Source organism: Dipodomys spectabilis, unplaced genomic scaffold (genome assembly GCF_019054845.1).
Source record: "Dipodomys spectabilis isolate Male_0828 unplaced genomic scaffold, ASM1905484v1 ptg000009l, whole genome shotgun sequence".
Taxonomy (NCBI): domain Eukaryota; kingdom Metazoa; phylum Chordata; class Mammalia; order Rodentia; family Heteromyidae; genus Dipodomys; species Dipodomys spectabilis.
The window spans coordinates 24861558-24884446 of NW_024870686.1; the positions used below are offsets into that span (position 1 = coordinate 24861558).

The following is a 22889-nucleotide window of genomic DNA, read 5'->3' on the forward strand; positions in this document are numbered from 1 at the left end:
TACTTTTGCTAAGGGAAAATGAAATAAAATGAAGAGCCACTTTCTCCCTCAAAGTTGAGATTTACTTTATTAGGTAATAGTTTTTACACTTCTTCACAAGCTCATGAATACAATTTAAATTCAGAGATTTGCTCTTTTCCCATTCATTAAAGAATCAGTGCATTTTAAAGTCCCCTGTAAAAGCCTAGAAAACTCTTGTCTAAAGTACTTCAAAAATTCCAGTCATTCTTAGGTATCTTAATCAAGTGACTCCAATATAGTTGTCTCAGAAAGAATAACAGGGAGTTTATAGATTTGGGAGGGAGTCTGAAAAGGCTCATTCTCTTTGTAAGCATATCAGTTCCTTTCCTTTGAGTAACTTTCTTCCAACTCTGATACCTTAGGCATATCTTAATATAATAGGCCATTTTCCTGGAATTCTCCAACATGTGAATCTACAGTGATCCTGAGTTAAACAGATGAGATCCTTATACTTAAGTGTAACAACCAATGATGCAGCCTTTGTTCAGGTTAAAATGAGACCAACTATTTCCTTCAGTCAGACCTTCAGTAATGGATTCTCTTAGAGACAGGCCTGTGATTCTCTCCCTTGGATTCCCAGTGCCCTAATCTGGGCTTCAGGGGCAAGGGAATAAAAGGTAATTATAATATTTCATCCACTTCCCGCCTACAGGAATTAACATGGAAGTCCAGTGCAATTACATGGTGACAGCACTGAAGACTGAAGCCAGTGGAGCTGTCTGTCTCTGCTACATAAAACAGGTCATCCAGTTACTACTGGACAGCAATTTCCAGAAAATCCTGTAATTAGGTTGTGGAATGGTGGCAAATAGGATGAACTGAAGAGGCAGATGTGTGGCCCAAAGTAATTTGGTTTCTACTAAAATGTGCTGCAACCCACATCCTTCTATTTATTAAAGCCCAATAATATACCATGTTACGCTATTATGGAGGGTAATGGGGAGTCAGGCACTTAACTATAATGAAATTACATTTCTCCTCGCCTGCACCAGAGGCACAGTGACATTTTCTTGTAAAAGCTGTGAAAGTGGTTTCTCAAAAATAGGCTTGACAATAAAAAAAATTACTGAATTCCACTTCACCATGAAGAATCAAAGAGCTAAAAGCTGATGAGGTTGTACACTTTATTGTTCCCTTGTCCTTCCTGCTTTTAATTTGAAGTTGTTGTAAAGCCAGACAGGTAGAAGAGTAAAAACCATCTAGTCAATGAACCTTCATGTTTTATCAGCCTACAAAGACAGGAGGTGGTTTTCCTATTCATAGGAAGTGAAGAACAACATACAATAATGATCCTGCCTTGCAATTACAGTCTTGGTTTCTTCTGATGTTACCCTGAATTTTGCCTGTTTTGTTTTTGGTGGTGCTGAGGATTGAACTTAGCCTCAGATTTGGAAGGTAAGGCCTCGGCCACTTGAGCCATGTCTTCAATCCCTTTTGCTTTTTTATAGTTTGTTTTCCAGATTGGGTCTCATGCTACCTTTTGTCCTGGTTAGCCTTGTACCACAATTCTTCCTCTACCTCAGGAGTTATTGGAATCAAAGGCCTATTTCTCCATGCCTAGTGTTTTTTTTTTGTTGTTGTTTTTGAGATAGAGTCTTGCTAATTTGCCCTGGGCTGGTCCTAAACTGAGATGTCCCCACCTCTGTCTTTTGAGTATATTGGATTACAGACACGTGCTAGCTACTGTGCCCAACTGCAATGTCTTTCATTACATCCTCTTGAAGTATGGATACCAAAAGAAAAAGAAAATTTTTAAAAGATTCAAAAAGATGCATCTTCATACTGTGATGTTAGGGGGTAAGTTTAATGCAATGAAGATGTCTGCTCTTTGTAGAAGGTCACACCAAAATAATTGGTTTTCTTGTCTTTCAACATCTTATTTTTTTGTTTTGTGCCACTTCTGGGACTTGAAATGCAGGGGCCTAGGCACTGTCTCTGAGCCTTGCTCAAAGCTAGTGGTGTTTTATTTACTTATTTATTTTTGTTCAAGGCCAGTGTTCTGCCACTTTAGCCACAGCTCTTCTTCTAGCATTTAGGTGACTAATTGGATATAAGAGTTTTATAGACTTTCCTATCTGCATTGGAATTGCAGTTCTCAGATCTCAGCCTCCTGAGTAGCTCGGATGACAGACATGAGCCACCAGTGCCCTGCATTTTTCATCTTTATTATCCATTTGGCAAGCGGATAATGTCTTGTGCTTTGTAGTAGAATTCTGATCTCAGATGTGAACTACTCTAGTCACTCTGCCTAGAGATGATATCAGGAATCATCAAGTTATCAGAGGAAGGACAAATCATAGTCATTTATTTGAGAACACCAGGAAGGACTGAATGCACTGACGAGAAATTTGTGTGAGGGTAACTGCCATTGGTGAAGCTGTCTCCTGCAAGGGCAGCAATGCACAGCACTGATGTAGGCATCGTAGCTCTCAGGGAAAGAGATGTCAATGGTTCCCAGCAAGCTGTGCAGCAAGGACCTTCCTGCTGGGCCTCTAAGAAGGAAACGCTTGTCTGAACCTGGCTAGTTGGAGCTGGAGACAGTAAACAAGCTGACTCAACATAATTGCACCATAGACAGTGGGAAGTTTGCTGCAAATCAACAAGCAGACCTCCCCAGGGAAAAAGAGGCAGTCCAGCAATAACAGGGTAGCTTAATCATTCCAGCACCACAGCTCAGCGTGAGCTCCAGATCCTGGGAAAGCAGAATGGCATCAAAAACAACAGAATGTTCCGTGGTGGCGAAGATTCATGGATGGTAGAAGAAAATGTATTCAAGTGATTGGAAATACAATGGATTCTTTTTTTTCTTTTTAGTATTTCCTGTATTTTATTTTATTTTTTAATAAGTTTTTTTTTTTATTGTGAAAATACTGTACAGAGGGGTTACAGTTACATGAGCAAGGTAATGAGTACATTGGTTGGATTCTTAAAAAGATAACACCTGTGGTAGAGTGAATCAAACAGTTGGCCCTCAGAGATCATAAGGAACGGCCTGAGATCAGATGGTGCAACTGAGAAATCGGGAGTTTCAGGAAGATCTCATAACCTCCATCAACTCTACTTGCATTGAAGGACTGGCTGCTGGTCTCGTTTCACTCATTTGAGTAGTTTTCACACAGGCTTTATTTCACCTCATGCTATTTGATCTCTCTCTCTCTCTCTCTCTCTCTCTCTCACTCTTTATATTGAACTCCATCCTGAACATAGAAGCTACCTCACTTCAATTTTTTTCTAATACCAATCACACTCAATACAAGATGCTAAAAAAGGGAAAGTGTGTATCTTTGTCACTTAAATACATTTAATTATCACACTGGTAAGTGAAACACATTTGAGAAAAATAATATTTGAAGTGATTCTCTCTCTCTTTCTTCCTGTTTCCAGAAAGTTCTTGGTTGGCTATTGTGCATAACTAAGCACAATAAATCATGATCTTTCCCAATTAGAATATGAATTCTTTGAAAATCAATTTGTAGAAAAGAGCTATTAAGTGAAGTAAGCCAGGCCCAAAGAAACATAGGTCCCATGGTTTCCCTTATTTATAATAACTAGTATATGTCTGAGACAAGCAGAAACGGTCAGATAAGGTGATGTTAGACGAAATGAACCCCAAGATAAGGACTCAAATGTTTTTTTTTCTTTCTTGCTCTTGTTTCGAACATATTTATAAGATATTTCTTTGTTGCTTTGTATGTCCCTCCCCCACGATATAACCGGTGTTTTCACTATATTTGATGTTGGTATAATTTGGGGAGGAGAAAGGATAAAACAAATTGTTTAAATAGGGATATAGGTGGACCCATTGCAACAATGAGATGTACAAGACAGTTATGTCAAAAAACGAACTTTACAACTTTGGTGCAGGAGTGGGGGGGGAGTGGGGGGGCATGGGGGGAGATGGGAAGGGATGGGAAGGGGAAACAAAGGAGGAGGGAACAATGCTTGATAAGAAATGTACTCATTAACTCGTTCATGTAATTGTAATCCCTCTGTATGGTATTTTCACAATAAAAAAAAGAAAAGAGCGCAGTCACGATCCATCTTTGCTAGATTTATTGGATCACCTTTTCTGAGTTAATTTAATAAATATTATTTGATTATTATTGTAGGGCCTGTCCTGGAATACATGATAGAAATGATTTATGATCTAATTGTGATACCCAGAGAGGTACATAACCCACCACAACATCATAGAGCTAAAGCAAGAGAAAGTCAGAAAGCAATGATGAGAAGGGAGAAGTTAATTTTACCCTACGTTGTTCCCAGGCTAGCCTTAACTTACTTGGTCATTAAGCTGAAGCTGTCCTTAACTTGTGTTCGTTCCTACTATGTCAGTTTTGGTGTGCTGGGATTACAGGCATGTAACACCATACTCAACACACCTATTACATAAATCATTCATTTGTCCATTCACCTATCTTTAATTTATTGAATATTTGTTGGCACCTATACTAAAAACTTTTGGAAATACACTGGCATATGTGACAGAGTTTTATATTTATAGCATTAATGCTCAGAACCTACTTAATCTTTTCCCCCTTCAAAGAAGAAAGATTTTACTTTGTTTTATTATTCCCTGAGTATTCCCTTCAATGGAACTCTATGAAAGAATTTTCTGTTCAAGATACCCTAGAATGAACAGAATTCTCACTTCATCTTGGTGTGCAAAGAGGCACCTGGTATTAAGAGTGGATGGGGAGGGTTACTGGAGCCTAGGCACCTAGCAAGATCAAGGGGACCACACACACAAACAAAAATACAAAGATAAATGAATGAATAAGAAACTCCTCAGGAAGTGAGGGGGCGAGGCATCTGCAGGAAAAGGGTCTCTAGAACTGATCTTTGAGTAGAAAGTTAAGAAAACCCAATCTTAATATCGCCACTCAAGCACTCTGTCTGGAAGTAGAAGACTCTCCTATGGTTTCAGAAGTTGTAGAACTGATTTATAGGAAGGTTTCCTTACCCTTAAAAATGTGGAGGACTATGAGAAGATAATTGTGTAAAGATGCAGCTGATGTCCACTGTTATTACATGGAAACTCAGTGAAGGCAGAGAATATTTCATTTGCTCACCTACTTCCTGACATATATCGTGGTGAATGACTTGCCTAAGAACTCAGTGAATATTTGCTGAATAATGCATCCATCACAAGCTCTGGGAACAATATGGTTTCAGCAATCAAATTGTGTGTGTGTGTGTGTGTCTGTCTGTCTGTCTGTCTGTCTGTGTGTATGTGTGTCTGTGTGTGTGTGTACAGACATAAAATTTATCTTCTGTTTATAAAAATTGATCCTCGTGGATTTTCTCATTTGTGTATATTTCTTAACTTTGTATACTCGGGCTAGCAGAAAAATTAAAAGATGATTTTGTTAGAGAACTCTATAATGGAATAGAATATCCTTTGCAGTCTAAGAGGAGTATATATAGAAAGTATTCATTTAGGACATGCTATTTAGATACCTCAAATTACTCAAGAGCATGGAAAAAACTTGGAAAAAAATCATATTAAGTGAAGTACATCAGACCCAAAGAAACATAGGCTCCATGGTTTCCCTCATTCATAATAATTAGTATATGCTTGGGATCATCCTAGCACAGGTTCACAATAGCTCAATAGCTAGGTACATACGACCATATAAAATGATGCTAATTAAAATGAACTCCATGCTATGGAAACAAGAGGGTTTGTTGTTGTTGTTGTTTTCTTTTTCTTTTATCTATTTTTGAGTGTACTGATTGCAATTATTTCTTTTATCTTTCCTTTTTTTTTCTCCTCCAGTTTATTCCCCATGGTCACTGTTCCTGACTTCCATACCCTCTGTCATGTATGTAAGTTTATCTGATTTATGGAAGGAAGGGAAGGGGAGTCACAGAAATGGTGGGACAGAGGGTGAACCAATGCAACAGCGATACTCACTAGACACTATATTGAAAATGAACTTTACAACTTGGTGGGGAGAGGAGTCAGGGGACAGGCTGGGTGGGAGGGAAGTGGGAGAAAATGAGGGAAGGGGTAACATAGTTTGAAAAGAAATGTACTCATTACCTTACTTATGTAACTGCAACCCCTCTGTACATCACCTTTTCAGTAAGATAAAATTTAACAAAATTAGTCAAGGGTGTTGTATCAACATCTTTGCCCTGAAATCAGAAAGTTCTGAAAAAGTCACGGAACTGCTTTAAAGCTCTGGGTAAAAGCAAGTCTCTTGTTTACTGTCATTCCACCTCAGTAAGTACAAAGGTGATTGTGACTTAATTTGTAGACGTTTTTCAGTGTGCAGTTCTCAGAAACCTGAGGCAGGAGCCTAATGGAGGGGAACATGAGAAGGTGTTTTATATTTTATAAGACAAGAAAAATTACTATCCTCAAACCAAGGCAATGATTATGTAAAGAACATTAACCTCTAAAAAAAAATGAGGTGGTAAGAACTGTATTTGGGATTGAAGTTTTCAGACACATTAAGGCCTGAAATCTCCTTTTTGTCAATTATTGAAATTCTCATGAAGGCAACTATACTATGTGATATGGATTGGTCAATTAGGAATGATAAAAATAATTTAACTTTTATAAATGCTAAAGTGCACCATACTGCTAGACGAGTAATTTCACATGATAATTGCTATTTAAAACAACAAATGGAACTTTTTATACATGCTGGTCTCATTTCTACACTAGAGAAAAATCAATCTCTGTTATTCTTAAATAATACCGTCTGGGGATGAAATTGACAGTTGTCCTAATTATTTTGTGGGTTTCAGATTTTGAGCCTTTATCCTAGAACTTGTGCAAAAAGGCTCATAACTCTGCTCTGTTAATATACAGAGAAGACATAATTGCTTGAATATGCTCCTAATGTCATGTTATAAGTCAGTTGTTTAGAATTTGAAAAATATTGTCACATATAATTAATACTTATACTGTTTTTGGAATAATAGTATTCAAATAACACTGTTTTGTTTTCTTTTTTTTTGGGTCCGGTCGTGGGGCCTGAACTCTGGGCCTGGGCGCTGTCCCTCAGCTCTTCAGCTCAAGGCTAGCGCTCTACCACTTGAGCCACAACGCCACTTCCGGCTTTTTTCTTTTTGCTTATGTGGAATCGAACCCAGGGCCTCAGGCATGCAAGGCAAGCGCTCTACCACTGAGCTACCTTCCCAGCCCCACTGTTTTGTTTTCTGTGGTTCACATTCTTGGTAAACTTTTAAGGTTTCAATTTTATGTTAAGTAAGGCTTCAAGTAATGGCAAAACACTATAATTTTCTTCTTTAGGGAAATATATCTCCAATTTTCTTTTCTTTTTCTTGGTTGTGGGGCTTGAACTGTGAGTTTGGGTGCTGTCCCTGAGCTCTTTAGCTAAAGCTATCACTCTACCACTTGAGCCACAGTGCCACTTCTGGTTTTCTGGTGGTTAATTGGAGATAAGAGTCTCACAGACTTTCCTGCCTGGGCTGGCTTTGAACTGTGATCCTCAGATCTCAGCTTCCTGAGTAGCTAGCAGTACAGGTGTGAGCCTCCCAGGTTCCCAATTTCAACTGGAATACCAGAAACATCTGTCACTTTCCCATCCCAACAGCTCTTCTAAGAAGCATGGAAAGCGAGGCTGCAGATCAAAAGCAAAGAGCTGTGTAACTTGATTCTTCACTTAATAAAAATAGATCAGCGATAACTTACCTTGCACCTTATTGTGGACATTTCGACTTGCAAAAATTACATTGCTATAAATATATCCGCATATACTTCTTTAAGTTTTTGCTAGTGTAGAACTTATATGTCTGAATCATAGAGTAAGACCCTTTTTGACAATTTTAGTATAAATTTCGAACTTACTTTTCAAAACCATTTAAATATCATACAAAGTTATGTTCCATGAGGCAATATTTAAACTGTCTTGCTTCACATGTAGTGAGAATTTACATGAAAAAAATCAAATGTTTGCAGGCCAGGAGTTTCAATACATGTCTGTAATTCTAGATGCTTGAGAGGCATAGGTAAGAAGATTGCAGTCTGAAGCTTCCAGGGTGGAGGTGGGGGGAAGGAGAGAGAGAGACAGAGACAGAGACAGAGAGAGAGAGAGACAGAGACAGAGACAGAGACAGAGAGACAGAGAGAGACAGAGAGAGAGGAGGGAAAAGGAAGGAGGGAGGGAGAGGAAGAGGGAAAGAAGGAAGGAGGGAGGGAGGGGTAGAAAAATGGGAGGGAGATAGAAAGGGAGGGAAGGAGGTGGAGGGGGAAGGAAACCAAGCGAGGGAGGGTGGGTGAAGGAGAGACAGGGGGAGGGAGAGGGAGAGGGAAGGAGAAGGAGAGACAGGGGGAGGGAGGAGGAAGGAGATGGGGAAGGGGAGGGAGGGAAAGAGAGACAGACCTTACTTGAGAAAAATGGGGAAAGTGGTATCAAGTTTGACATAAAATGTACTTATTACCTTACTTATGTAATTGTAACCCCTCTGTACATCACCTTGACAATAAAAAAGAAAACAAAGAAAAAATAATTAAAGAGAAAAGAGAGCATGGCTTATGTGACCGTGCACCTGCTTAGCAAGTTCAAGGCCATGAATTCAAGCCCTAATATAGTCAGAATTAAAGCAAAATATTAATTTTTTCTCAGATCATTAAAAAAGTAGTTTAGAAGTTTATTTCATCCACTTAAGGTCTCCACTGATGAAGTTGAATTGTAGGTATAGAAAGAGGCAACAAAGAGACATCAAGCCAAAAGTGAGTCCATTTTCTTTTATATATATTAAATTATCCATCTGAATGATTTTGGAAAGCAGAACTCAGTCATTTCTCTGGAGGACATTCCCATTTAAGGCTAGCATTTGGGAAAGGAATGGCCTCATCTTTCCAGTTTATACCTCTGATCTGGAAACCACTTCTGCTCCATACCATCCCACCCCACCGTTCAGTATTTTTCTAAGGATGGCTCATGTGGGGAGGCAGATATTTATGGTGCCTGAAATTCATTGTTGCGGAGTTTACTTGTGATCTACTGGATTAATGTCTCAGAAGCCCAGAAAATCTGATTACTTAGAACAGTGGGTTCTTATGTTCAGATGAATAAAATGAATCATATTTCTTATTTTATCTTTGCTTCAAATTTTACTTTCAGTGAGTGAGAACATTAGTTTTTTTTCTCAATTTGTTTTTATGTAAAACTTACAACTCTTCTCAGAGGTTAATAAGTCTCTGGTGAATCTAATTATAAACTGGCAATAAAGAGCTTGCATAATTGACCTGTGGCAGCTGGAGCGAGAACACTGCCACATTTAGCATCTTTTTAATTTAAATGGTGTTTAGTAAATCAACTTCCCATTTAAAAGAATGCTAATTCTAATACCCTGACACTCTATGTAGTCACTATTTTGCCTGCCAAAGAAGAGAGACTTTCCTGTTTTAGACATTCTTTTTTTTTTCTTCTTTTTTGTCAGTTGTAGGACTTGAACTCTGGGCCTAGGAGCTGTCCTTGAGCTCTTCAGCTCAAGGCTAGCACTCTGCCACTTGAGCCACAGTGCCACTTCCAGTTTTCTGAGTGGTTTATTAGAGATAAGAGTCTCATGGTCTTGGGCTGGGAAGGTGGCTTAGTGGTAGAGTGCTTGCCTTGCAGGCCTGAGGCCCTGGGTTCGATTCCTCAGCACCACATAAGCAAAAAGAAAAAAGCCGGAAGTGGCGCTGTGGTTCAAGTGGTAGAGCGCTAGCCTTGAGCTGAAGAGCTGAGGGACAGCGCCCAGGCCCAGAGTTCAGGCCCCACGACCGGACCCCCCCAAAAAAAAATCCTTTAAAAAAAAAAGAGTCTCATGGCCTTTCCTGTTGGGCCTGGCTTTGAACTGAGATCCTCAGATCTCAGCCACCTAAGTAGCTAGGATTACAGGCGTAAACCACCAGTACCAGGCTGTTTTAGACATTCTTAAGGAAGCTGTTTTAGGATAACAGAGGCCACCCCCACCAAAATGTCTAGAAATCCTTATAGAGTTTGATATATCACAAAAACCCAGTATAGAGAAGGACAAACACATTAGCTTTGTCCTAAGAAGATCTGAGTTTGAGTATTAGTTCTGCCACTCTGCCAAGAGAAAACAACTGAGAATCTTGAGGTTTTCCTTTATGGAATGGAGTTACAAACAAGTGACATATAATGTTATAAACTTAAAAGAATCAGGTAAGATAATATAGGCGGATATGAATCTGAGATTTTTTTTTATTACTTTTATTTACTTAAGTATAATTTTCTGTTGTTGTTAAGGTGATTTACATGGGGATCTTGCCATTTTGTAAGTCAGGTAATGGGCACTTATTTTTTTGACAATGTCACCTCTTCCTTTGCTTTCTGCTAGTTTTCCCTCTCATCTCTGCTCACAGTTGCATAGTTCATTTTCCACATGGTATATATGAAATGCCATGATTGCCTTTGTTCACTGTTCCTTCTTCTCTTTCTGCAGCCCCTGTTCGTCCCCTTAAAGAGCAGAAAAAGAAAAGAGAACACACACACACACACACACACACACACACACACACACACACACACACACACACACACACACACACCCCATCACCACTACCACCACCAACATAAATAACCCATGATTTGGAGATTTTGAAGACCATTACTCATTGTTCGGTTAAGCCACCGTCTTTCTCAGTGTTCTCATCAAAGAGAATGTGACTAACTGGCTCATGATACTTTGGCACCTTACTTTGCAGTATTTAAGCCATGTCCTGTCCTATTCGATGTCTCTTTCAAGTAAGAGGCTGCCAGCCAGCATTGCATCATGAGGGGTTACGTCAAGGACATTTACTATTTCTTTTGTGATTTGAAGAAACAAAATGAGTTTGGGGTTTTTGACAAAGTAAGGCTTCCTGTCCTTGTGATTTCTTTGTTTTAACTCTCCCAAGATAGTCAGAGGACTGCAATTTTCACAATGCCACATTGCAGAAGGGAGTGCTGGATGAGGCAGCCTGACTTTCACAAGGAAGGTAAACTAAAGTAAACCATTTATGGCTCTCAGAAGTCATGGCCTTTGCTTTCCCTCAGCACAGGAGGCTGTCAGCTGTCATGTTGAAAGCAGAGTAAATAGACAATGAAGCAACCCTTTCCAGGGCTGGTACATGTTCATTAAGGCTTGTTCATGTGAGGTCTCACAGTTGCCTGAACCGAAGGCACTTTCAACTAAATACAGAGGGTTGCGATTCTGCAGCTGCAGAAAGGGATAATATTGGAAAGAGGCAAAATGGAAAGGAAGGGAGTGGGAGGTGAGATGGGACACAAGTTTTGACCTATAATCAAGAACTCTCATTTATAATGACATTTTTTTCCCCTGGACCTTAATCTTCCCTTGGAGGGGAAAAAAGTAATAAAGTAAAGAAGAAGTGCCCTTGAGGGAAATGGGGGTGGAAGGAAGGGATATCAGCTACAGTGGACCTTTGACAAGGCTCTCTGTCATTTATATTTGAACCCATTCCCAGAGGGTGAGCTTGCCTTTCACTGCGGGGAACAATTGTCAGGCAGCAAATAATCGAGACAAAGAGTGCGGACATTTCCCCGGTCAAGGAGCTGGCCGGGCAGTGCAGAGCTGTTATTCTCTGTCCATTTTTTTCCTGTTACCAAAATGTTGGCATTGTGCACTGTATATTAGAGCTCTTCTTTCATAGCTTACTTCGGTTATAGGGAAACACTCAGGGGTCCTTTTTGGGGAGCAGAAGGAATTTATAACCCTGTATTCTCCAAAGTGACACATTCTTGTAATTCTAAGATGAGAAAAAAAAAAAACCCAAAACAACCAAAAACCAAAAAGAGACTTCTTACTGCCCTCTTCTGATTCTATCTCCCCAGTCCTTAGCTTCCATGTTACCATGGATATTACCTGTAGATGCTGAGTGCGATCAATAACTCAGGGCCGAAGGCCTCAGTGGTCTCTTCAAAATTAAATTCATTTTTTTTGAGGAACACATTATGTTATCGTGTTAACTATTGTGAAATGGGATTTCCTAGAATCTGTATCCAGGCCTCAAAAGTATAAGCAAATTTTGTACTTTGGCTCCTTCATAAGCATTTGGGTTTTTCCTAGAGAACATAATTCCTCTTGGGCTAGGAATGTGGTATTTATTATATGTATTTCTTTTTATTTGAGTAAGAAGCTCTTGTCATAGTCTATGGAAATTATTCTGCTCAAGACAGCTCCATTCAGGAAAGAAAGTTCCCGATCTTTGATGTGGCTATGACCATGAACACAGGGGATGGATACTATTTTCCGCGTTTTTGGGAGGTTTTGAAGGTGTCATAGGTGATACAACTAAAAATCATGCTAAAAATTAAGCTGTGTAAGATCCAGTGTACTTTATAGATTGGGCATAGTTTGGAGCAATCTAAATAAGTTAACTTTGGGATAGTTTGTTTTGGAGACAGAAATACTCGATTTAAAAATATCCCTACTACTGTGTTATTGGAGAAAATAAACCACATAATCCTTATGAACCTATTTTATCATGGCAGCCTGGGAATAACAAATCTTGGTTAAATTTTTGCCAAGATTTTATGGCAATAAGGCAAAGTTGTATCGTGTTCCCAAAACAGCAGGCCTCTAGTAGCTCTAAATGAATAGATGTGCTATCATCTAAGAAAACTTCTAAAATGTGCATTTCCCCTGTAGTGACTAATAAGTTTAGGAAATATGTTGCTATATGAGAATTAGAGGAATTAGAGAAATGGCATAAGTAATAAGGTGTTTAGAGACCACACTTTGGAGCTGCCCAGGGGCTATTTGGTAACCATTTTTACTTTCTGGGAGCCAGTTTATAGATGTGTATTCTTGGGGGTAAATGATTGTCTTCTTATTCCCTTACCTATCGGATGAAAGAGAAATAGTAATACCTACAGAAATACTAGTAAGTACAGAAGTTCTGTAAGCATTAAATGAGCAGATACATACAGAGTCCTTGAAACCATGCTGGACACATAGAATTTACCCTGTAAGTCTTTGCCATCACTAGTATCATTTCAACCATTATTCTTGTTCTGTTGACCTTAGCCATCTCTAGTAACATATTCTTGAGTGCTTCATTCTATGCAGCAAAGTCTGGGCTTTTTTAAAAAAATGCATTCAAGAAATTATGCCAGTGGGTTCTCTAGGAAGCAGATCTTGTAGCAAGCTTATAGGCAGTGTCTTATGAGTCAGCGCCTGTGGAAGCGGGGATGGAATGGAGGAGAAAGTGGGATTGGGAAGAGAAGGCATTGAGTTTCAGCACATCAGAAGGACAGCTGACCTCCCTGTAGGGAGCTTTGAGCATTGAGGTCATGCCTTTAGTCAGTGATGGAAGTGGTAGCTGTGGGCAGGGTATGGCTTTATTTGCTCATTTATGTATATTTCAGTTGACACATAATCATTCTACGTTTCGATGGGATACAGTATGCTGCTTTGATCCATGTATACAACATAAATGATCAGTTCAGAGTAACTGGCATTTCCTTCACCTCAAACACTTATTATTTCCTTGTGGTGAGGAGACACAAAATCTTATCATCTATTCTGATATATAAGATGCATTCGTGTAAACTATAGCTACTACTGCTGTGCTATAGTGCTTTAGTACCTATTCCACCTTTCTAACTATCCATTGCTATTTGTTATCCAACCTTTCTTTATCCTGTAATGGAAAGGTGTTGGTGGGGAAATCCTACATTTTTTGATTCTGGGGATCACTATTCTTGTCTTTATTTCTATGAGATCATCTTTATTTGTTTTTTTTAGCATCCACATGTAAGTGAAAACATGCCACATTTGTCTTTCTATTTTTTTTTTTTTTTGGTCTGGTCGTGGGGCCTGAACTCTGGGCCTGGGCGCTGTCCCTCAACTCTTCAGCTCAAGGCTAGTGCTCTACCACTTGAGCCACAGCGCCACTTCCGGTTTTTTTCTTTTTGCTTATGTGGTGCTGAGGAATCGAACCCAGGGCCTCATGCATGCAAGGCAAGGGCTCTACCATTAAGCCACCTTCCCAGCCCCTTCATTTGTCTTTCTGTACCTGGCTTATTTCCCTCAACATAATATCTTCTAGGCTTTTGCATATTCTGAAGAAGGATCTTGGGCAATTCCAGGATGATGCACAGCTCTGTAGCTGGAGCAACAAAATCTTCCTTGAAGAGTACTGGGCAGCACATTATCTTGGTCTCTTACATGAATATTTCTTCCATTTCAAAACATCATTTGGAGTCATCTGAAATTCTGTATATGTGGTTTGTTTGCACAAGTCACCCCTCAACTGCCGGATGGAAAGTTTGTGTTTTAATTAATTTTGCCTCCCAAGTTCCTAAAATTCCTCCAAGTACATAGGAGTTGATTAACTACCCTCAGTGAGGGGAATGGGGAACATAAAGGAAGATTCAGAGACAGGATCAGCAATTATAAGCTAGAATGATACAGACCAGCTTGGCCTCAAATAAGAATTGATTATGGTTCAAAGCAACAGAAGGAGGAGGAAAATAATGCTTAAAATACTTGAATTTGAGAATAAGGGCTTAAAACTGATTTCATCCATGTACTTAGAACTAAGCTGAAAGTGGAATTTGAACTCAAGGTATAGAGCTGTTTCTCAAGATGACTAGGAATTAAGAGTAATCTAGAGTTATCTATAATAATTCTGCCCACTCAAAATTTTGGGATAAAATTCATGCCACAACTTTTACTTTCATAGAAGTCATACACCACAGAAAAACAACCAGGAATCTTTGCTTTGAGGCTTTAAAAATCTATTTCAGATTTTTTTTTGTATGCAGCTCACTTATCGACAATGTGATTATTTTTAGTGCTAGGAATATTAAAATGTTTTAAAAGCATTTTAAAGCCATTGTTTTTGTTCACGTGAACTAGGCTGATACTTATCAAGGAAGTGAGAACACCTTCTCGAGAAGTTTGTCAATATTATATGTTCTGATTTAAGTATTGTTGAAAAATTGTGCATTTTAATATAATAGACTGTTTTCCAGGTCTCATCTTAAAGATCTTGTGTTATATTAAAAGAAGTTATCGAGCTGGGAAGGTGGCTCAGTGGTAGAGTGCTTGCCTTGCATGCATGAGGCCCTAGGTTCGATTCCTCAGCACCACATAAGCAGAAAAAGCCAGAAGTGGGGCTGAGGCTCAAGTGGTAGAGCGCTGGTCTACAGCTGAAGAGCTGGGGGACAGCACCCAGGCCAAGTTCAGGCCCCACAATTGGCATTAAAAAAAGTAATCCTCTCTCTCTCTCTCTCTCTCTCTCTCTCTCTCTCTCTCTCTCTCTCTCTCTCTCTCTCTCTCTCTCTCTGTTTCTCCCCCTAAGAGAAAAGGCAGTGCTTGCTTGATAGGATTTTGGCTAATTGGCACACCCTTCTGTGCAAAAGTAAAATTTGCCTTGGTGAGACAATTCTTAGTTTTTCTGTCTTCAGCTGTCACCCCAGTAGTTCTTGGCGAGCATAGTTATAACCGTATGGGGGTAAGTCTTGCCATCTGGGAGGGATGCTCAGATGCCCTTTGTCTTGAATGAGACACATTCTTCTGCCTTGCTGCAGAGCCCTGGGGATATGAGTTGAGAGTGACCGGTGCTCTTGGACTGGAGATCCATCCTCGGACTGAATTATCTCAGTAATGCAGGGAAAAACTGCCTAGCAGGTACCACGGTGACCAAGCAATTTTGTGCGTGAAGCAAGGCATGAAACACCATCAACTGGCAACCAGGACCGCTGGCCCAGATCCTGTCACAGGAATTTCCAGCCAGGAGATCATATCTGGATGGGGATTTGGAGTGGAGAAAGACTTAAGACCTAAGCCTTAAGACGTAAGATTTAGGAGGGGCCGTATTAGGCATTGCTCACTACAGAGACAGCAAGTGTGTACCACTGCAAAGGGGATGAAATGAGCTCTCAAGGAGGAAAGAGGACCCAAAAGGAAGAAAGGTAAGTCGTGTCTTCAAATCCTGCCAACACAAACATAACCTTAACGAGACGGTGATGGGTGTGTTGCTCTATCTAGCCAATCCAATGTTACCATTATTATCCAGACTTCCTCTCCTATCATTATTGAAATTGATGCCCATATTGCAATCCCACACGGGGATCTTGACCAAGCTCTCTCTAGGATCAGAAAAGGGCAGAGGGCGGGGCTAGTTCCCCCTCAAAGGTGACCTTTTTAGGTTAGTCATCAATGATAACCACAGAGCCATTCATCCTAAAGTGATACTGATTGGGAGCATACATTTATGGATAGACTGGATGGTTGAAACTGATAATGAAGAAGCGAGTGCCTGGCTGGAATGGATTACATATTCTGTTCCCACTTTTTCTGGTACTTTTTTATTGTAAAAATGCTGTCCAGAGGGGTTACAGTTACATGAGCAAGGTAATGAGTACATTTCCTATTAAGCATTGTTGCCTCCTCCTTTGTTTTCTCCTTACCATCTTTTCCCTCCCACCTCCACCCCCCCTCCAAGTTGTAAAGTTCGTTTTCAGCGTAGTGGTTTGTACATCTCATTGTTACCACAGGTCAACCTGTATCCTTAAGCAAAAGTCAGTGTTACTCATGTGCAGTAGGAAGACTGGGGCTTCAGATTGTCCTCTTTCCTCTGGGGAAGAGCACTGACCCTGCTGGAATGGCATAGGATCACTCTCATAGGAATATGAGGTCAGAGCTCACACCTGTGACCTTGGATCCCCTCCAAAAGTGTGGGTTTCACAGCCTTTCTATCCTAGCTATGACCTTTGTATATAAGCTTCTATCTGTAGTGTTCCCTCATGATGAACCTACCACCAGGAGCAGCCTGCATAGAACAGCTGGCCAGAGCCCAACCTCTCTGGACATACTGCTGCTACTCAATGGGACTCTACCTACCAGACACGTGCTACCATATTGCTGGGCTCTTGACTCCATTCCTTGTACAGCTATACAGTTTCTCTCTTTCATCATCCATTCTCTTAAGGTTCAAAATCTGATTGCTCTCAACAACTGGATCTCCAGTGCACTATGGGAGTTAGGAAGTGGAAGAGGAGGAGGCAGAACTCAGGATAGGATTCTTACCCTTAGCTTTTAGAGTCTATACCCCATCTTGAGATTTCACAACATTGGGTTCGTATTTCCATACCATGAGAATAAACACTGGCAAATGTCCACTGGATTGAGTTCTTCTTCATAGTAAAGTTCATAAATCATAATAAAGCACAGATTTACTGAGATACAATACCCTTGTAATCAATTCTGGTGCAAATATTGGTCCTAACAGTCCACTTCAAACTGCAGTATGAAGAAGAGTGTTGACTGAGGTAATAATTATAGAGGGGGAATATACTCAGTGCTGCTTGTTATTGTGAGTTAGCAAACCCCATGAAAGTAGTTTCCAACTACTCAGGATTGATCAGCGAATTATCCTTCATCATTTATATTTCTCTGGGGCTGCCATTAACCCAGTAATTTTCTGCCTGGAATTGTCATTATCATAGGAAGGCGATTCAAAACAGGAAGAAAAAGTTAAATTTCATGTGTAAATATTTTTTAGGGGTAAAACTAGCCCAAGTTGAAACTTAGATTTTACTCCCCTTATTTCTTTGAATTATTGATGGATTTACTACTTAATATACATTTATTGGGTAGTTTCTTTAACAGAAAATATGCTCTGAGATTGGCTTACTTATTTCCCCTTTTCCACTTATAAACCTTTACTTTTGCATTTGTCCCTTGACTTTTCTCTCATTTTTATATGTATCTTTCACTTTGGTAATTTTGGGTGGAATAATACAAAAAAAGACTATATTTTATTCAACTCACAAATGACCTATGGCAAAACAACTTTGCTGATTGATGATCCGATTAATATCTGAGGCACCGAATTCAGCATCACTGGGATATGATAAAAATCAGACCCACAAACATTTTCATGTTTAAAGAATATGGGAATAATTCTTTACAATGAATTATGAGCAAAACCAAAATTGTAGAGACGAGAAGCTCAAATCTATGCACCTCATAATTCTTCATCAAGCCTGTGGCTTTGTAATCATTTTGTGTATTGCTTTAGGCTCATAGATGGAGAGAGCTATTAGGACTTTATTTTCTTTTTTTAAAAAAATGAAAGTCAACATATAATTGGTTGGGGCTTTTCTCCTGTGCTTTGATGGTTGGTAAAAGTCTTTTTCACAAGGGTAGCTTTCCCTAAGTAATCAAGGCACGTGATTTGATAATTGATGCACAGGAAGTGCATTAATGAATTATTGAAGCACTTGGCTCAGGTATGTGTCTCCCAGGGCCAGAATACAGAATTACAGCTTAGCAATTAGACCGTCAATGTTCCTTACCCAGTTGACCATAATTAAAATAATTTTATTCTTGGCTTGATACTGGGAATTAAAACTCATACCTCAGTCACCTGGTAAAAGGTTTTCGAGGCTAATGGTTTGAGACAAGAGGGTTTTAAAATGCCAACCTGTGCTCATCTTCTAAATATAGTACCCCTCAATCATTCATGTCTGATTAAAGTTGTATTTGACTAATTGATAATGACTTTTCAATTAGGTAAGAGCATATTTTATTTAGAAATTACATCTATTTACATTGATTTTTTTCTCCTCTTCAGGATATGTGGGTCCATATCCAATTTGAGCTAAGTGCCACAGCTCCCAGGAAGCTTTGCAAAGATAACTGACAGTCAGTTCCCAAACACAGGCTGATGAAATCAATCATGGTTTGGAGAAAGAATTCATATCTAATACTATTTTGAAGGAATCTGTAGGAAATTTCCTAGCCCAATAAAGACATTCATGAAGAGTTATCTAAGCATGAATAAATGGTGCTCTTTTCTGGCCATTTTAGTCTCAGGAGTTTAATCAGGAGGAAAACGTATGATAATTATACTCTTTTTACCAATTTCTCTTTTATGCCAATGACCACAGAAGTTAAGGAAGGCCCATGCTAAGTGGAGTGGATGTAAATGAATATCTATGGGAGCCTTCTGCTGTCTGGCTGGGGTGGGGGTGGGGACAGGACAGAGAGCCTCTCCAGTTTTTTGGGGGTGTTGGGAGAGAGGAAACAGCTATTTTTTTGTCATTGGCTTTACCAAGCAGCAGAGATGTCCTCCCTATCCTTGAAGAAACAGAGGTCCCAAGACTTCATGGTCAGGTAGAAGGTGATGCCCTCTTTTCCCAGAAGAAAGTTGCATAAGTTTGTAAGCTTAATTGGCCCATGCAGGGGGAAAAGGGGTTGTTGGTGGAAATTCTAGGCTTCCTTAAGAAATTACTTCTCTATGATATATATTCATGGAGACAAGTCAATGTGGAAGAGCCATGATCAGTCCTGCCTGTTGTCTATTTATAGAACCATGGTCTTATTGTTTCCCATTTCTATTCCCATGGTTATAATTTTATCAGTATTTACAACACATTCATGTCGTGACAATCAAAGTGCATTCAGTTTAATGATTCTGAAAAGAGTAAGTCAGACACCAGAGTTGTTTTGCTCAGAAGATAGGATAAGATCATCCTCCTCGAAAATCTCCTGTGGTTTTACTTAAAGAAAAGCATACCCTATATGGACTCCATACTCTACATTGTATTTTTAAATTTTAATTTTTGACAATAACTCCCCACAGAGCCACGAATCCATTCAAGGCAAATCAATTGTCTGTCTGTAGCTGCTGCTGTTTGTTTGTTTGATTGTGTTTAAAGGCGGGATTCCAAAGGATAGCCCAGGGTGGACTCAAATCTTTGAGATTACAGGTGTGGACCACCATGCCCGTGAAAGGTTTTCATCTTGGTCTGGACTTCACTCTCTGGCTCTGCTTATGTTTTTGTTTGTGTCTCAGATGGCTTCATCTTTCAAAATCTCCCAGTGCTTCAAGGACTAAAGAAAGTACAAACTCCTGCCCCCAGCTGGATTTTTCTGCTTGATAAAAAAGTAGATACTATCATGGATCATTATTTTTTCCTCCTAACTTTTCAGAATTGTTATTATTAAGTAGCTGTACAAAAGCAGTTATACTTCTATATGTGAGTTTATGAGTCCAATACTTCTTGACTCTTTCTCGACCCTACGCACCAGTTACATAGTTCATTTTTTACATAGTCACAAATTGTTATTTTGTGAGTAGGCAGGGCTCATCTCTCTTGCTCATTTTGCTTGGAATGTCATCACCAAGAGAAAAGCCCTTATGTCATATAGAGAGATGAAAATGCAGCCTAGTTTGTTTCCTGATCAGTGTGAGCTTGGTAAACAGCAGGAATCCGCCTTACTTCTCTCCTATCGTTGCTTTCCAACACTTTTTATCAGCTTATCTTTCTCTGTTCCTGGGTGACATCTTGAGCAGATCCCAGATCTCAGTCACAGAAAAATTCACCCAGAAGAACAGTTACATTTTGGAAATTGCAAAATATTTAAAAAAAACCCTATTTCTATTATAATATAACTTTCACCCTCTGCCATTCTCGAGACAGATCTCACTTGTGAGAAGAACTGGCACACTCAAGGAACAAGCTGTGACGAAGATGGAGGGCTTCATCTTTCCCTTTTCTTCTTTTTTTGGGTAGGGGTAGATATTTGTAAATTAATTAATTAATATTTTTATCATCCTAAACGATTATACAAAGGGATTTCAATTCAGCGTCTCAGTTTGTGTGTATAACGTATCGTGATTGATTCATCATTCTCCCCAACCCTTCCAACCTCACTCAGCCCCTCAGTTTTCCCAGTTCTATTTTTATGTGTACCTGTGTTGAATATTATGACCGTATTCACCCACATTTTTTCTTCTTTGCTCCTTCCTTTCTCCTCTCTCAGTTCCCCTCCCTCTGTCCTTCCCCCTTCCTTCTTTCCTTCCTTCCTTCCTCCTTCCTTCCTCCCTTCCTTCCTCCCTTCCTCCCTCCCTCCCTCCCTCCCTCCCTCCCTCCCTCCCTCCCTCCCTCCCTCCCTCCCTTCCTCCCTTCCTCCCTTCCTCCCTTCCTCCCTTCCTCCCTTCCTCCCTTCCTCCCTTCCTTCCTTCCTTCCTTCCTTCCTTCCTTCCTTCCTCTTTCTTTCCTGGGGATTGTATCCAGGGCCTCACTTTTGCTAAGCAAGCCCTGTACTTTTGCACCTCACCTCCAGCTCATCTTGGCTTTACATTTCTTTCTATGTCCTCTTCGTGTCTGGCTTCTCTGGGTTGGAGAAGTGGGGATTCGAGGAAAGGTACCAATGCCATTTTGTTCGTTAGTAGCTTTCTCTGGATTGTTGGCTTCCTCCTCAGGAGAAGTGCCATGGGAGGAAATCCTGATTCTCTCTTAGGAATTTGCTGGGGACCCCACTTTACATTGATTGATGACTTTTCTGGTTGCCTGACTTTCTGTTGCTTTTCCTCCTGCCTAGCAGAACAGTCTTTCCTTAGCAGGCAGTTAGGTGTGGAAAGGTCCTTAAAAATACTACAAGCGTGGGTCTCTTGTCATGTGACCCGTGGAAACCCACCTGTTACTGTCCAGTGAAATAGTGCTTATGGTAAACCGCAGAGGCTCCTCCCTCTGATTCCTGTTATTACCTCATTAATAGCCAACTCCACCCATACTGTGCCTTCAGACATCTCCACACGGGAGCCAGATACCTCCTGTATTCATGATTGCCTTCTACTCTTGGGTCCTGTAGACGCCTAGATCTTTTCACTCTTCCATCCAGAGGCAAACCTGGGTGATTTCTGTAACCTTAAAGGCTAAACAGACAACAAGGATGCTGCCTCTCCTGTGAGCCCTCTCCTTAATCCTATCTGGAATCTTCACACTAAATAACAGGGCAGGCAGGCAGCTTCCTCTTCTCTCTTGTGGATGGTCAGCATCTCTCTTTAGAGGAAGAAGGTTTTGTTAGGCATTGAGTCCAATTTTGAGGCTGTCACTACAATCTCAAAATATTAAAGATGATTCAAATGTGAAAGGGGTTACGTGTTCTTTAGAATTTGATTCTGCCGGGTGAGATTCCAATTCTAGTCAGGGTAAGCAGCTTTCTCCCACAGAGAGAATGATGACCTAGAGTCACACTAGTGACAAGGGCCTGGGCAAAGCAGGCATTGCTAATTCTAGTGGGGCTCCAGTGCAGGCAAGGGGTGCCCACAAAGGCAAAGAGACAGAGAAGAGCCAGGAGATTGATGGTACTTCATTATTGTAAATGTGGTTACAGAGGCAGACTTCATTTACTCCACTTGCTAGAGCTTACTATCTCGACCACAGTTGGAGAGGAGAAAAGATACCTTTTCAAAGCTAGGTATTGGTGGACAGTAATGCAAGTTACCTCAGGAGGCTGAGATCTAGAGAATCATGGTTTGAAACTAGCTGAGATAGAAAAGTCTATGCAATTTCATCTTCCCAATAACCAGCAAAAGCCTGGGCTGGCGGCATGGCTCTAGCAGTTGAACAAGTATGGAATCCTGAGTTCAAACATCAGTGCTGCCAAAAGACAAAACAAACAAACAAACAACAAAAAAGGATGCCTTCTCTAGTGTCTCTTCAGATTAAGGGATTTTTGGTATCTATTGAGAGGAGTGTCTTTGCAATGACCAACGTTTCCATTTCTCCCTTAAATTATGGATTTCTTTCCGTCAACACACTCTTTCCAGGATTATTCAGAAGAGAAAATATTGGACACTTACAAATGTGAGTTATGGAAAACTCACATAAAAGGTACTCTACATCCAGATTAGAGTCTGGTGGTGTGCTCACAGTTATTCTTGTACTAACCCAGAAGAGCTCTACTCACACACACACACACACACACACACACACACACACACACACACACACACACACACACACACACACACACACACACAGTGGTTTGCAGAATGGCCAATCCCAGTTCCCGTTCCCTGGCTAGAGTGATTGATTGGGGCAGGAATGGCTATGTTCAGTCTGGCTATGTGA

At 40.1% G+C, this 22889-nt stretch overlaps 1 protein-coding gene across 1 annotated transcript in view; it reads right to left on the reverse strand.

Moving 5' to 3' along the window:
• Galntl6 (polypeptide N-acetylgalactosaminyltransferase like 6) overlaps nucleotides 1-22889 on the reverse strand; it is an 813988-nt gene that overhangs the window by 98160 nt on the left and 692939 nt on the right. The window lies entirely within an intron of this gene.